The sequence below is a fragment of the Terrapene carolina genome, unplaced genomic scaffold, assembly GCF_002925995.2.
Source record: "Terrapene carolina triunguis isolate 2854851 unplaced genomic scaffold, T_m_triunguis-2.0 Scaffold33, whole genome shotgun sequence".
NCBI lineage: Eukaryota > Metazoa > Chordata > Testudines > Emydidae > Terrapene > Terrapene triunguis.
In genome coordinates, this window is record NW_020664384.1 from 1,777,806 (window position 1) to 1,792,922 (window position 15,117).

General features: G+C 38.8%; 1 protein-coding gene across 4 annotated transcripts in view; it reads left to right on the forward strand.

Moving 5' to 3' along the window:
- The window catches only part of LOC113406632 (amyloid-beta A4 protein), a 322,356-nt gene that overhangs the window by 54,589 nt on the left and 252,650 nt on the right, over positions 1–15,117 (forward strand). The window lies entirely within an intron of this gene.

Genomic DNA, 15,117 nt, shown 5'->3' on the forward strand with positions numbered 1-15,117 from the left:
GCAGTTAGGGGCAGGGGTCCCAGGAGGGGGCAGTCAGGGGACAAGGAGCGGGGGGGACGGTTGGGGGTTCTGAGGGGGGTGGGAAGTGGGAGGGGCAGGGACGGGGCTAGGGCAGGATGGGGGCGGGGCTAGGGCCGGGCTCCTCCTGTCCTCTTTTTTGCTTGCTGAAACATGGTAACCCTATCTGACGTCTCTAAATATTCTTGTGACATTCTATATCTTGGGGGAGTGTCTTGTAACCCCATATTCCTCATCTGTATATATAATTGTGATATTACATATAAAGCATGCCTTATAAGGTATCAGGGGAAAGATTATGATCTGCTGAAAGTTATATATGTATATCATTAATGCATATGAAGTTGTGAGAATTGTGTTGTATGGTTGTCACTAAAACATTCTGTAAGTTGGGGGAGTCAGCCAGATATTAGCTCCCCAGAGGCAACAGCAAGGAAAGTAACCAACACTTGGGCGGTCAGCCCATCAACAGCCATTGTCTAGCAAGGGAGCTACAATTCAATGACTCACCTGCATGAGGCCACACCAAGGGAATTGCTCAACCTTGCCTGGGGACTCAGCAATGCCCACCAGACATGCCTGGACTTGTGTTCCCCAAGCACATGGGACTGAGGGTATAAAACAGAAAACAGGGGCTACATGCTTGGCCTTTCTCCTGTCCCCACCTATGCTGCAAGCAACAAGGACATTGAGAAGACTTGAGACTCCAACAGAGAAGTCTGGCCCAGGTTTCAAGGGTGAAATCTGTGTACTATGAACTGCAATAGGTGAGAGAAACTGCTTAATCTAGATCAAGGGTCTCAAACTCAGTTTACCTTAGGGCTAGTGCCAGTCCTCAAATTCTCCCAGCTGGCCAATAATGTCACTGAAGATGGTGTTCAGAAAAGAAAATGTTTATATTGTATTTTTTATTTAGAATTTCTTAGAAATAATAAAACTCATACAATTCTTCACCTGCCAGAGAGTTTTTAGTGTTTGCCAGACACCTGGCAACGCTTCAGTTCTGTCAGTTTGTTGATGTTTGGCCTCAGTGACTAATCAGTTGAAACCTTCAGGATTGCAGCAAGGTGTGCATCAGATAGTTGTGTTCGATATTTTGACTTGTTTATATTTATTGTGGATAAAAGTGATGCTGACTCTGCCCGGCGACTAGTGATGGTATCTCTGTCCCTCTTCCCCAGCCAATGGGAGCTGCGAGGGGGCGGCGCCTGCTGCAGACATTGCCGGCATTGCCGGCAGCGTGTCTGCTTGCGTCTCTCCTCTGCGGACTGCAGTGGGGAGGTTCTTGGGCTGCAGATGGCCCCCGGGCCGGGACTTTGAGACCCCTGATATAGATGTTGCCCAGCCTAATAGGGTGAAAGTTTAGACTGCGTGCTTATATTTTCATTTCTTTTGGTAGCTAACTCTGACTTTTTTGCCTATCACTTATAGTTACTTAAAATCTATCTGTTGTAGCCAATAAACTTCTTTTGCTGTTTATCTTTACCAGTGAATTTGTATGAAGTGTGTGGCAAAACTGCTCAGGTTTGCAAAGGCTGGAGTATATCCACTTTCCATTGATGAAGTGGTGAACGAATTAATAAATTTGCTTTGCTCATCTTGAGCAGTGCAAGATATATTCCTGACGTGCGAGACTGGGAGCTGCGGGGATTTGGCTGGTGCCTTTCTCTGTGTGATTCATTAGTGGCTCTGGGAGCATTCATGCAGTATAGCTAGGTGTGGGGCTCCACATGCTGTTGTGCTGAGTGATCACAGTGCCTGGAGGGGCTTACTACTTGTCACTAGCAAAGCATTGTGAGAGACAGCCCAGGCTGAAGATAAGGGGGTACAGTGGTCCCACAGTCCCAGGCTGCACCCTGGGGAACCTGTCACAATTCTTTAGCCTGTTCTTTCCCTATTCTGACTTGTGTTCCTTCACCCTTGTTAATATTAATTGTGTTAAGCACCTGGTCACAACTGTTTTAGTGAACACTGAAGCAAAATGAGCATTAAACACCTCAGTTGTCTTGTTGTCATCTATTATTAGCTCTCCTTTCCCTCTCAGTAGTGAACGTATGCTTTCCTGTGTCTTTCTCTTGCTCCTAATATATTTATAGAACCTCTTCTTATTGCCTTTTATGTTCCTTGCCAGGTGTAACTCATTTTGTGCCTTTGCTTTTTCTAATTTTATTTCTACATCCTTGCATCTTTTGTACTCCTTCTTAGCAATTTGTCCATGTTTCCACTTTTTGTAGGATTTATTTTTCATTTTCAGGTCATAAAAGAGCTTCAGATGCTGCTGTAATGGTCTTTTACTATTCTTCCTGCTTTTCCTTCATGTCAGGATAGTTTGCTATTGTGCCTTTAGTATTGTCTCTTTGGGAAACTGACAGCTCTCCTGAACTCCTTTTCCTCTTGGAATTTCTTCTCATAGGACCCTACCTACTATTTTTTTGAGTTTGTTAAAGTTTGCTTTTTTGAAGTCCACTGTTCTTATTATGTTCATCTGACTCCTTCCTTTCCATAGAATCATGAAGTCATTTCACAATTGTCGGAGAAAAGTTCTACTTCTACACAATCACTTTCACCCAAATTGCCTTCCATCTTCAGATTTGCAATCAACTTGCCCCTGCTAGTCAAAATCGAGTGTAAAATGTTCGTCTCCTTGGTTATGTCCTTTATCTTCTGAAACAAGAAGTTGTTCCCAATACATTCCAAGAACTTACTGGACATTTTGGAATAAGTCAGTGTGGAGGTGACCAGTGTATGGCTCATTGAGACCAGAACTTCATCCGGGGGGAAGGGGCAAAGTTTTATAACAGGTAGTGTGGTCTTGACTTTTGCTGTGTTCTTTATGAACATAGTGAGAGAGAACTGTGTAGAATGTATTGCATGTGTACAGATTAAACAAATCATAACTAGATCAATTCAAAATCTGTTTTCTCTGGAATGCTTGTCAGTGAAAGCTGTTTCACTGCAAAATTTCAGCTTCCTCCTCAGTCACTTCGGAGTGAGCTGTTCAAAGAAAAGCTATGCTTTTTTTTTTTTTTTTTTTGTAGTGGGTTCCTCTCCCTCTCTTTTTATATCCAAAATGGCTGTTTTGCAGACACTTGCCAAAAACTGTTCACTTTCAAACAGAGACTACATTTGTAAAATTTCAGCCCAAATGGTGACAAGTTGTACAAAGTTTTATATATTGCTGATAACAATGCTTAACTGTAGCCATCACTGCTGCTCCTGCACTAACAATAACAAGAAGATACTGGAGCCTGATTCCAAATTATTCATGTTCAGTTTAACGAACTTTTACTCTCATACAACTTTTTAAATCTCTCATCTGTCCTTGGAAACAGTCTCCTGACTTTTGGCAGGCAGCCAGCCTTGTAATTTGTAAAAGAAGACCTATAAAAACAGTAATTTAATATTCCCTATCTATTCCATTTTACTGCTGTAATCTACAAGACGACTCTTTTCTCCATTACTTGTCTGTATATTCGGGGAGGGAAGGCGGGGAGTTTAAATTGCATCCCTTGATTTTTTTTTTTCACAATTATTCCTTTATATGCTTTAAAACATTGTTTGGCATAACCAAAGTCAACCAGATTCTTATAGTCCAAATGTGACTTGATCTAAAATAAAGCCTGGAGGGGAGCACCGATTTCTAAATTTATTTGCTCAATGTGTAGCTGGTGACCATGATGTATGTGATTATGTATGTGACCACTTATTAAAGTGGCACTTGACTGGATTGAACCATGAACCCCCTCTACCTTAAAGATGGTCTTTGTTTATGTGCCAGAGATTATATATTGTGCGGACTATTGAGTGTTTAACACTGCTCATTTCAGAAAGAATATGACTGCTTGGCCTCTATTGGTGGGCCAACGTGGAAAATCTAAGTCTTAAATCTTTTAATGGTAAACCATTTCTTTATCTCCTTCAGTTTCTAAATCTAAATATTTAAAAAAACAAAACAAAACAAAAAAAAATCTACCCTGAGCAATCACATCTGGGAAGATACGGTTGCTGTAGTTTTAAAATGAAGCAAGCTGCATCAAATCTGTAATTTGTTTTAATAGGCAGAAAACTCAAACTTCAGTCTGAAGACAGTCTGTGTGCATAATGGAAACTTATCCTCTGTAATATTCAGTCCTCTCCAGACCTGTAATTTCAGGAAAGGGTTTAAGAACTTGCACTAAATACTGTGTAGTGGGTCAGAAGGGTAAAAAGCTGCAGTGGCACAGCTGAACCGGTGCTGCTGTAGCGCTTCAGTGAAGATGCTACTATGCCGACGGGAGAGCTTCTCCCACCGGCATAGTTAATCCACCTCTCTCAGAAGCGGTAGCTATGTTGATGGGAGAAGCTCTCTCATCGACATAGCTCTGTCAACAGCAGGGGTTAGGTTGGTATAACTGCATCGCTCAGGAGTGTGGATTTTTCCCACCGCTGAGTGATGTAGTTATAATGATGTAAGGCTGTAGTGTAGACTTGGGGTCTTAGCAATGAGAGGCTGAAAGAGAGAACTTTAATCAAGTACTGTTATTCACATCAAAATTACATTACTCTTGTATCAAATGTAAACATTGAGCTGAACGCTGAATGTACTCTCCTTGCAGATAGCAGCTAATTAGAAACTGTGATATGAAAAGATCTGGTTTGCAGTTTATTGCAGTTTGAGACTAGCTTTTGCACAATAGAGGAAACCCTTTGAAAGATGTAGTGTTTGTAGGAACTGTTTTTGGAGTGGCAACATTTGAGACAGCATTTGCAAAGTCTGCTAAAACTTACTTTCACCTGCTGTGGTAGCCCTTTCTAGTTATGTTGATAGTCACGGCTATCTGGTGTTAAATTATATAGCTTTGATATCTCAGTGAAAACTTCTTGAGATAGATACCTTCAATTACATAGGCTTTTTTGTATTCAGTTAAAGTAATGGCAAATTTACTGGATTTAGGAGTGAGGAATCAAACTCTTGTTATACTTACTGGTTATATTTACTTATGCTAGAGCTAAGTAAATAGCTGTTTTTTGAGTGTGTTTGTGTTTTGTTTTTGGTGGCTGAACTGAAAAACCTGAAGAAAAATATTCAGTTTGTTTTGAATTGAAACTAATTTTTTTTAAATTGTTTGTTTTTCCTTTCAGTGAGAAACATGTTTTGGGTTGAACAAAATGTTTTGAATGTTGATTGAAACGATATTTGAAAACAAAGTGTGGATTGAAAATAGACACTTCTGAAAATCTTTTTTTTTCTCATTTTTGCTAAGATTATTTGCCAAATTTGGCCCAAATTTGTGATTAGTTTTGGTGCCCTCCAAAATGCTTTTTGACTAATTTACTATTTGCAGAAAAAAATTTCACCCAGCTCTAGCTCTCACAAGTTCTCCTTAATCCACTAACTTAGTGTGTTTCTGATACAGCTATGCCCTCTGACTAAAATATATGGCAGTAGTTGACCAATGCGACTACAACAACAGTGCATAGGGCATCTACTGTAAGGTGAAATAGTAATGAGAGCTAAGAGAATTCAAGCACTTCTGGCTGGGCTAAGGTAAAGTGGATTTTCTTGGCTTTCGGGAGTAGTTAAACCAGTGGTTGTCAAACTTTTGTACTGGTGACTCCTTTCACACAGCAAGCCTCTGAGTGCGAACCCCCCTTTATAAATTAAAAACTTTAAAATATATTTTATACCATTATAAATGCTGGAGGGAAAAAAGCAGGGTTTGGGGTGGAGGCTGACAGCTTGAGATCCCCCATGTAATAACATCACGACCCCCAGTTTGAGAACCCCCGAGTTAAACTTTTATCAGTACTTTGCATTGATACAAATTATCAATCCTACAAGTTATATAAATGGTTTATATTTTGAATTGTAGAAACTGGCATTTCCTAGCACTTTGAAGAAAATTGTTTGCATCAGTCCTTTCTGTATTTCTTATATACCTTAGCTGGGGGAGGGGAAAAGCTATACTGCTATACGGCCATTTTACAGAACTATTCCAGTCACAGACAATTTTGCATTAAAACTGATTTTTTTAGTTAGAGTTGGTCTCTCTTTTATAAAGTTTAGTGGGAAATCTTGATTTTTTTGTATATTGTTTTTAAGTTAATTACAGTATACCTCTACCCCGATATAACGCGACCCGATATAACACGAATTCAGATATAACGCGGTAAAGCAGTGCTCCGGGGGAGTGGGGCTGCGCGCTCCGGTGGATCAAAGCAAGTTCGATATAACGCGGTTTCACCTATAACATGGTGATTTTTTGGCTCCCGAGGACAGCGTTATATCGAGGTAGAGGTGTATTTTGAGATTGAAGAAATGTTCTCTTGACGCCCCGTCCCTCCCCCCCCCAAAAAACCACCCCAAAACAAAACAGAAAATCCAAAACTAAAACACTACTGCTTTCACCTTCCCCAAAAAAACCCCTTGAGCTTGGGGTGAAGTCCCTTATTAAATAGTTAAACAACAAAGCTCTAAGCACCAAAAAGCTCTATACAGATATTTCTTATAAAACCAAGCATTCATTATTTTGGTATGACTTACATTTAGGGTAGTTTATGTTCTCTAAATTTTAACTTTGAATTTGTCATGGAGGAAAGTTAGAAGAGCCTATCTTGGTAAAAATGATAATGGCCAAGATAATAAAAAAAGGCAGGGAGTACACTTAAGCTAGGTTCCTAAGCCCCTATTTTATTTTAGGCATTTTTTAAAAATTGGTCTATATACTAGACAGCAATGATTAGTCACTGGTGGATTTTTATAGTAGTACAACGAAGACTAACATAGCTGTTATAATAGTGTGAATCCCCCCACCCTAATTTAAGTAATTGTTGCATAATGGTGTGCCAGAAGTCGGGCAAATAAAGTACATAACATCCCTTCTGGATTTTATTTAAAGTGAGAAGAATAATGTACGATTACTACTTAATGAATATGTTTGGCGGTATTAGTATTTCTATATAAGTAATAAACTAGATTGCTGCTGTTAAAATGGTAATTGGTATTGTATGAGTTTGTCTTTGGGAAACTAATCTGTCTGAAAGCCTTTATGATCAGTAGAGGGGAGGTTGGCACCACAGGCAAGTTTTTAGGAACCCACACTGTAGCTTTATTTTAAGGTGCTCAACATTAATATTTAGAAACTGCATCTCTGTACAGGTGCAGTACTTTAGAGTTGATTATATAATTACATTTCAGTACACAAAAGGCTTCTTGGCAGGATACAGGCTTCTCATTAATGTGAATGAAACCGATAAATCATTGGATACAATGAAAATTAGCATACATAGAATTTTTCTTACAGATGTGGTTATTTTAACTTGACCTTTATTTGAAGGATCAATGCCTAATGGAATGCTTGAGGTAGATAATTATTATGATTACTTGTTTGTATTAGAATAGCACCTAGAGAGCCCAATCAGGATTAGGACCTGATTGTGCTAGATGCTATATAAACACATATATTTTATGACTTAAAATACCAACACTCAGCTTCCAAGTTCTCTGCTGTAGTGCATGCAGTGTTTAGAAATGTATGATAAGGAAGCTGTCGTTAACTGTAAAAATTAGGTTCTTGTGATTTTTTTTTTTTAACTTTGCTACTAATGACAAAACGAATACGTGAACTTTCCCTGCAGGTATTAACAAAACTTATTTGTAAGTTATATTTGTTACCTTTTGAAAAGACCCACTTGTGTTTGGTTAACCTCTTATTATTATCTCCATATTTATTTTTTTTCAAATCCCTAAAATGGTAACCATACATTATAAAATCGACTTGATCCTGGTATAAGACTGTTATTTTTTCAGTTGAAAGGATTTCCCATAGTTTATTTCTCCATGACACCGATGTTGGGGGAGCTGTCCTTTATTCACTGGAGTCACCATGGTATTATAGTGATAGTGATCTTAATAATAATATTTCAGTAAATTTGGTGCTGCCAATCCCACTTCCAGAGTGGGTCTGTAGAGTTTTCTTATATAAGTTGTGGGAACTTTTTGCCCCATACAAATGTAATAAAATTCTTGCCTGAATTTCTTCTAGAGTTCTTTTTAGTATCCATATTGTTACAGCCTGAAATAGAAAGTTAATTTTTGGCAACTATAAGCTAATTGATTGTTATGACTGCAATATGGCCTCGCCAAGGCGACTGTAGTTTCCAATCCAACAAATCAATTTTTAATTTTGAAATAATGGAAGGAAACTTAATTTCATATAGCTATTTGAGGTTATAAGAAATATTACTCCTATGTGGTTTTTTTGTTTAGACTGCACAAACTCAAATGTAACTTGCAGCTGTTTAATCATCGATTCCTCCAGCCCTATATTTAGTATTTCAGATGTAGAATAATATATAACCTGATATCACCAAATTCATTAATTTCTTTCAGTATGTAAGTCATAGATTGTACTGGATCGGAAACCATTAGTATCGCAACATCAACATACAGTACAGTTTTATGTTCCATTTTATTAATTTTAACCCATTATGCTATTATTCTGATGTATTTTTTTTGTGCCACAGGTTTAATAAAGAAAGCAAACATCTAGGGGGATAGAGGTCAACCTTGTCTGTTTCCTCTGAGTGGTTGAAATTTTTTGGTGTGTGGCCCCATTAACTTTTATCCTTTGTCTTATGTTATCCAAGTCTTCATATTGCTTCCCAACACCATCTCCAATAGCAGTGTTTTTAGGAAAGGTCCTCTGCTTTTTCAAAGACCTTTTTGACATCTAAGATCTAAGTATTAGGTCTTTTTTATTCTCTGTTTTATGAATTACTCCTGTGAGCCATCGAATGTGATAACTAAGTTATCACATATGAAAACTGTTTGATCAGTGTGTATAAACGGAAGAAGGACTGTTGCTATTCTTCTGGCAAGAGTCTTTGAAAATATGTTTGTCTACTTTAAGAAGCAAGATTGGCTTGTACGAGGCCAGTTTTTTAATGTTTTTATTTCTTTTTAAATATGAGAAGTAGAGGAATAGTAATATTTAAATTTTAATTAACAAGCTCACTATATGTGACTAGGGCAATCAGTATTTTGAAAAAGACAATGTACGTAGCCAGCCTAACTAGCATTAAAGTTATTAGGAATCCCAGTGGTTAAGAGAGACACAATAGAAAGGTGCACAAGTAAATTTTTAGCAGAATAAAATGAATTTACAAATTAATTCCATTGAATAGTTGACTTATCCAAGTGCTGTGCACTTAGGAAACTTGTTGATAACAGTGGGTTCAATTTTATTGAGAAAACCTCAATTAAATAAATAACTCTGTTTACTACCAATAGATAAATCAACACAGTACACAAAGGGTTAAAATTGCACCTCATGTGGAGAACAGGCTTGCAGCCTACATTCGTACACTATTCCAAAATCATGAGCTAAATTTTGCCCAGATTTATATTTCACTTGGTTTAGAACCGGTAGAATAGTTCACAGATTTCATTGTATTAGCACAAACCTTTTGTCCCTTTTCTTCTATAGTTTTCTACATATTTTAAAGAGCACACAGATATCTGTACACTTCCTTGCACTGACCAATGCTCCTCAACCTTATTCAGGAGCTACCACCAATAGGGCTGAGAGAGGAAATGCGGTCCCATTCAATCTTTCCACATGATTGAGATTGTGAGAGCCAAATGGAGGCTTTCATGAGGTAGCCTTTCTGACTCCATAGATATTTGAGTCTTTCCTGACCATCTCTCAGATGCTAACTATATTTGGTCACTTATCAGCATGGGTACAGGTTAAGTAATGACCTAGATCACAGAAAACTCACTTGCTAGCCACCAAATCACCAATATTAAGATTTATATTGCTTTGTTGGTTTAATGGGATTTTTTTTTTACTGTTCCAAAATAAAAATGAAATGCAATCTTTAAAAAAACCACCTGTCCAATAAACATTAATGCTCTGTAGAAGATTTGCCTATAGTATACACCCTTCGCTGTAGATATTTGTGAGCTACTTTAACCCACAGAAAATTTTTAGAGTAAAAAACAGCCACAGTTCAGATCTTTTAGAGCTGTGGTTTTGAGCAGAACTCACATTGTAAATCTGCTAAAATAAATTTGGCAGAAGGAGGAAAACTATGAATTGTCTCCCTGAGCACATGTCGTTTAGATGATTTTATGTATCGATGTACTTTTGTTTAGACTAACAAATTAAATAACCTGCCTGTTGGGGTCTTCAGGACACAATACTAAAGTTAATGGAATTTAGTACATTGCTTTTTGCAGGTAACGTCTTTAATTCTAAATGTTTTTCAGTGGGGATTTATACAGGCCAGAAAAAAAAATCAAAATAACAAAAATGTAATTCTTTGTTACTTAATCTTTTACTCCTTTTTATTATGTTCCCTTTAAATTCTGATGGTGGAAGAAGGATGCATATGAATGTGAAAGAGTACAGTATGGTGCCACAGAAAATCCTTTTATTTACTTGACAGAAAAGAGAAAATGAAATCCCTTCTGCTTTTATAAAAGGTTAAAGAAAATGACAGTTGGAAAGAATTGTGTTGGTTTGTAAAATAGGGAAATGAACAGAGACCTATTTGAATGCTTTTGGAGATCATGATCTTAGTAAGAGTTCAGACACTAGTTGGACCAATTTTGTTTACAAATCCAAATTTTTGTTTAACCTTCAGCTAATTATTTGACACATCATCTACACTGTGAAGCTGTAGGAGAGGCTTCGTATTTAATACTGTAACGTGTTCCTGTAGGAGTCCAATCTTAATCCTGCCTCTAAACATCATGATGTTTCATGATAGGTAAGCTGTAGAGCCAAGGTAGAAATTCTCTACCAATTTTGAAATGAATTGGACAAGAGGTTCGTGAATTATGACACCCTAAAAAAGTGTGTTTTCATCAGCATTCAGAAAAATCTAACTTTGTTGCTACTTTGTAGCAGAAATCGGGGAAGAAGAAGAGGAAAGAAGTGGTGGTGGGAGGGTGAGAGAGAATCTAATTGACTGGATTCCCTACCTATGATCTATTCAACAGGACCAAAGCTGAGTTGAGTTAGTCAAATTTAAAAAAATGAATACAAATTGAATTAGTAATGTTCCAATGGCATGCTGACCGGTAGCTATGGTTAGCTTGCCTAGAACTCACCGGTGCAAGTCAGGGAGCAGCAGGAGTTAGCTGAGGAAGTTCTTCACTCCCCAGAAAAGCAGAATGGGGAGAATGCCCCTTTAGTAGCCTACCTCTGGGTCCCCTGCTTTCATTCAGTCAGTCCTCTCCCCTTGTGGGCCTGCTGAGGTTTGTAGCTAGAAAGCCGTATCCTGCAGGCCTTTAGGAGATCTGTGAGGCATCTGAAGAGAGCTTGGGGATGGGGGAGGAGATTGAGGGAATTCCTCCTGTGAAATTTCTAAAGCCCATGGAAAGCAAGAACCCTGAGTGAGCCTCCCACATTGGGCCTCCTGCCCCACAAACCTAAGGCTCATTTGTTTTCCCTCCCCCGCCCATACGTCATCACTGGCCTCTCCTGATCTCTGACAAGACTTGTTAGAATCTGAAGACCCTAATTTGTGTTGTATTTTGACTCAGCAGGGTAGGGGCTAGGAGGACTGAGTCTTGCTGGTAGGTGGGTGGATTTCAGAAGCCTCCAAAATGCCATTTCAGGCCTGTTGCGAAGGTCTCTCAGCTTCCTCTACATTATAGACAAGGCTACTGCTGCCAGCACTTCTGTTATTGTTGTCTAACCTTGGTCAGAGTGGGTCTGAGTGGTCTTGTGGTAAAAATGCTGGCAGCTTCTGACATTGTCTGCACTAATACTCTTGACTACTGCCACGACTGCTGGAGCTGAACTGGTGGTAGCAAGTGTGGCCTTTTCTTTTTTCCATAATAGCCTAGTTTAAAATACATGTGGCGTTTTTGTGGCAAACGGAGCCTTCATTCTGAATTTCTGATGCTTCTAAGTCCCTCCTGGAGGGGCAATGTTCACTTCAGTCAATGGGTGAGCATGCCCACACTTTGGGAAACATTGGGAAATCTTCATATATGGCACTCAGTACTCTTTTCTTAACTGCTTTGGACAATGAAATAGCTGACAATGTTCACATTTAAAATAGCATTGTCATCTGAGTTAGCATCCATTGAAATCAGTGGAGCAGCTGGTACCTCAAAGCCATTGGTTCAGGCTTTCTGCAAATTCAGGCAGACATTGCTTACAGTTGCTTCATGTTTTGAAGACTAATTTTTTACAAGTTTATATCATTGAAATTTTATGACAGAATGTGGAAACTAAAAGATATTCCATTTCTTATATCTATTATAAAATAATAAACAACTGTAACGCCATAGACTGGATATGCATGCATGCCAAACACAAATAGAAAGCTGTGTGTGTGTATAATATATATATACACACACACAAACACACACACACACACACACACACACACTATATATATATAATATATATATATAAAATATGTTGCTCCCTCCTCTTCCCTCCCCCCCGCACTCCTCAGTTGTGCTATGGAAGTAGTCAGACCTATGGAATCCAGCAGTAAGTCCATTTCCCTTTTTAAAGATGAATATGCTTTGGGTAACGAGAGAACTTTGTAATAATGTGGGTTACATGTTACCCAGTTGGACTTGATTAGTAAAACTGAACCCCTGATCATGAATTCTAATGTTTCAAGGATCACAGATGAGGAGGACCCTACCAAATTCACGGTCCATTTTGTTCAGTTTCACAGCCACAGGATTTTAAAAATTTCATGATTTCTGTTATTTAAATCTGAATTTTCATGGTGTTGTAGTTGTAGAGATCCTGACCCAAAGAGTTGCGGAGGGTCACAAGGTTATTGTGGCGGGGGGGGGGGGGGGGTTGTGGTACTGTTACCCTTACTTCTGCGCTGCTGCTGCTGGTGGCAGCACTGCCTTTAGAGCTGGGCAGCTGGAGAGCTTTGGCTGCTGGCCAGGAGCCCAGCTTTGAAGGCAGAGCTGCTGCCAGCAGCAGCGCAGAAGTAAGGATGCCATGGTATGGTATTGCCACCCTTACTTCTGTACTGCTGCCTGCAGAGCTGAGCCCTCAGTCAGCAGCTGCCATTTTCCGGCTGCCCAGCTCTGAAGGCAGCAGCACAGAAGTAAGGGTGGTATGATATGGTATTGCCACCCTTACCTCTGTGCTGCTTGTGGGGCGCTGCCTTCAGAGCTGGGCACTTGGCTAACAACTGCCGCTCTCTGGCTGACCAGCTCTGAAGGCAACACAGAAGTAAGTGTGGCAATATCACGACCCCGCTGTAACTCCCTTTTTGGGTCAGGACCCCCAATTTGAGAAACGCTGGTCTCCCCCATGAAATCTGTATAGTATAGGGTACAAGCACACAAAAGACCAGATTTCATAGTCTGTGACACGTTTTTCGTGGCCATGAATTTGATAGAGCCCTACAGATGAGTATATCAAATGTGACATATTTGTAACCTGAATACTGAGGCAACTATTTGTAGTTCTCCTGTGAAGAAGCCTGTGTAAAATAGTCCTCCAGGTTATCAAAGAAAAATACGTTTTAGTATTTTCTTCCTACATATTTGATACCGTTTCCTTTAATCGCTGATTTTTAGTAGAGAGAAATGGAAATCATTCCATGGTCGGCATGATATATGAACTTTAATGATTTACAGAGTATCCCAGTCTTCCCAATCAACTCTTCTCGACAGGTTTCTTTTTTGTTAAAATTACTCCATCTCTTAAATGTGCATTAGAGAAGTTAATGTTTTTAGTGCCCTTATGAAGCATCATGCTTTTTTCATTTTTCTGACAAAACTAGAAATTTAATATGCAGGCACATCTTTCACCTTTTCTTTGGCTTGTGGTGGGTAGGATTATTTTTACTGTAGTTCACTATTTTTCTGTCTTAACCAGTGTAAAAAATTGAAGTTGGTGCCCAAGTATACAATTAACAATTCTCTTTGAAACAGAAGTATGGTTTTTCCCTGGCTAATCAAATTACTAAAACAAATCATGAACACATTTTGTTTTCCATATTTTGAAATGGCATGGCTATACTAATTAACTCTTGACTAAAATACATATGTACCCTGTTTCCCCGAAAGTAAGACATCCCCCGAAAATAAGACCTACTTCCAGTTTTGCCTCTCGCTGTAATATAAGGCATCCCCCCGAAAATAACACCTCCCCGATAATAAGGCCACCCCGGAATATAAGGCCCCGAAGCTCCAGGAAAAATAAGACCTCCCCTGAAAATAAGACCTAGCGCATCTTTGGGAGCAAAAATTAATATAAGACACTGTCTTATTTTCGGGGAAACAGGGTAGTTAACACAGACATTATCAGTGTTGCTGAACTGTTTAGATCACAATCATGAATATTTTAGATGTATAATTTTCAAAGTTAAACTGTGCTTTAACCTTAAGGAAGGGATGGATTTGTTTATTGCAGTGGTTTCTGGCTGACTAAGGGCTTGTCTAGAAGGAGCTGGCAGAGTGCACTAAAGGGGTGTGATATGTAAAGCGCTCTAATGTGTAATGCTCTAACTGCCCTGCGGAAAACCTGCTGGTACTCTCTAAACAGTATTTAGCTCATGTTAACGACATACACAAACTGGGTATCTTTTAGAGTGCAGCAACAGGGTCGTATCTAGGCTGGTAGAGTGCAGCTCATTAGAGTGCTTTACAAATCACAACCCCTGGTGCGCTTTGCAGTGCAGTGTAGACAAGACCTAAGAGATGCTACTGAGCCTTTAATTTAACTTTTATATTCTAAATACTTGGATGTGAAATTACATACTTGACTATTTCAGATCTTTGATTAAGAAACTACATTAAACTGAGTGGTTACCGTCCATTTGCCTCCTGGTACCTTATAAACTACAAGCCTCTCATCTTCACTAGTAATTAGCAAGTAGGTTTATCAATTTGATAAATTTTCAATTTCATATCAGTGAAATTTGCAGTTACACCAGATAACTTTTTTCAACCAGACCGAGATTTCCTGTAGAACACGAATGGAAAACCCTTCTCTGTAAAATAGCATCCTCTAGTCTCTTAATCCAAGACTTGGTCATCTGATTTCTCATCTTCATCTTTTTTTATATGCTATGATATTTTCTTTTGTTTAGAACTAACTGTGCAGATAATACAAT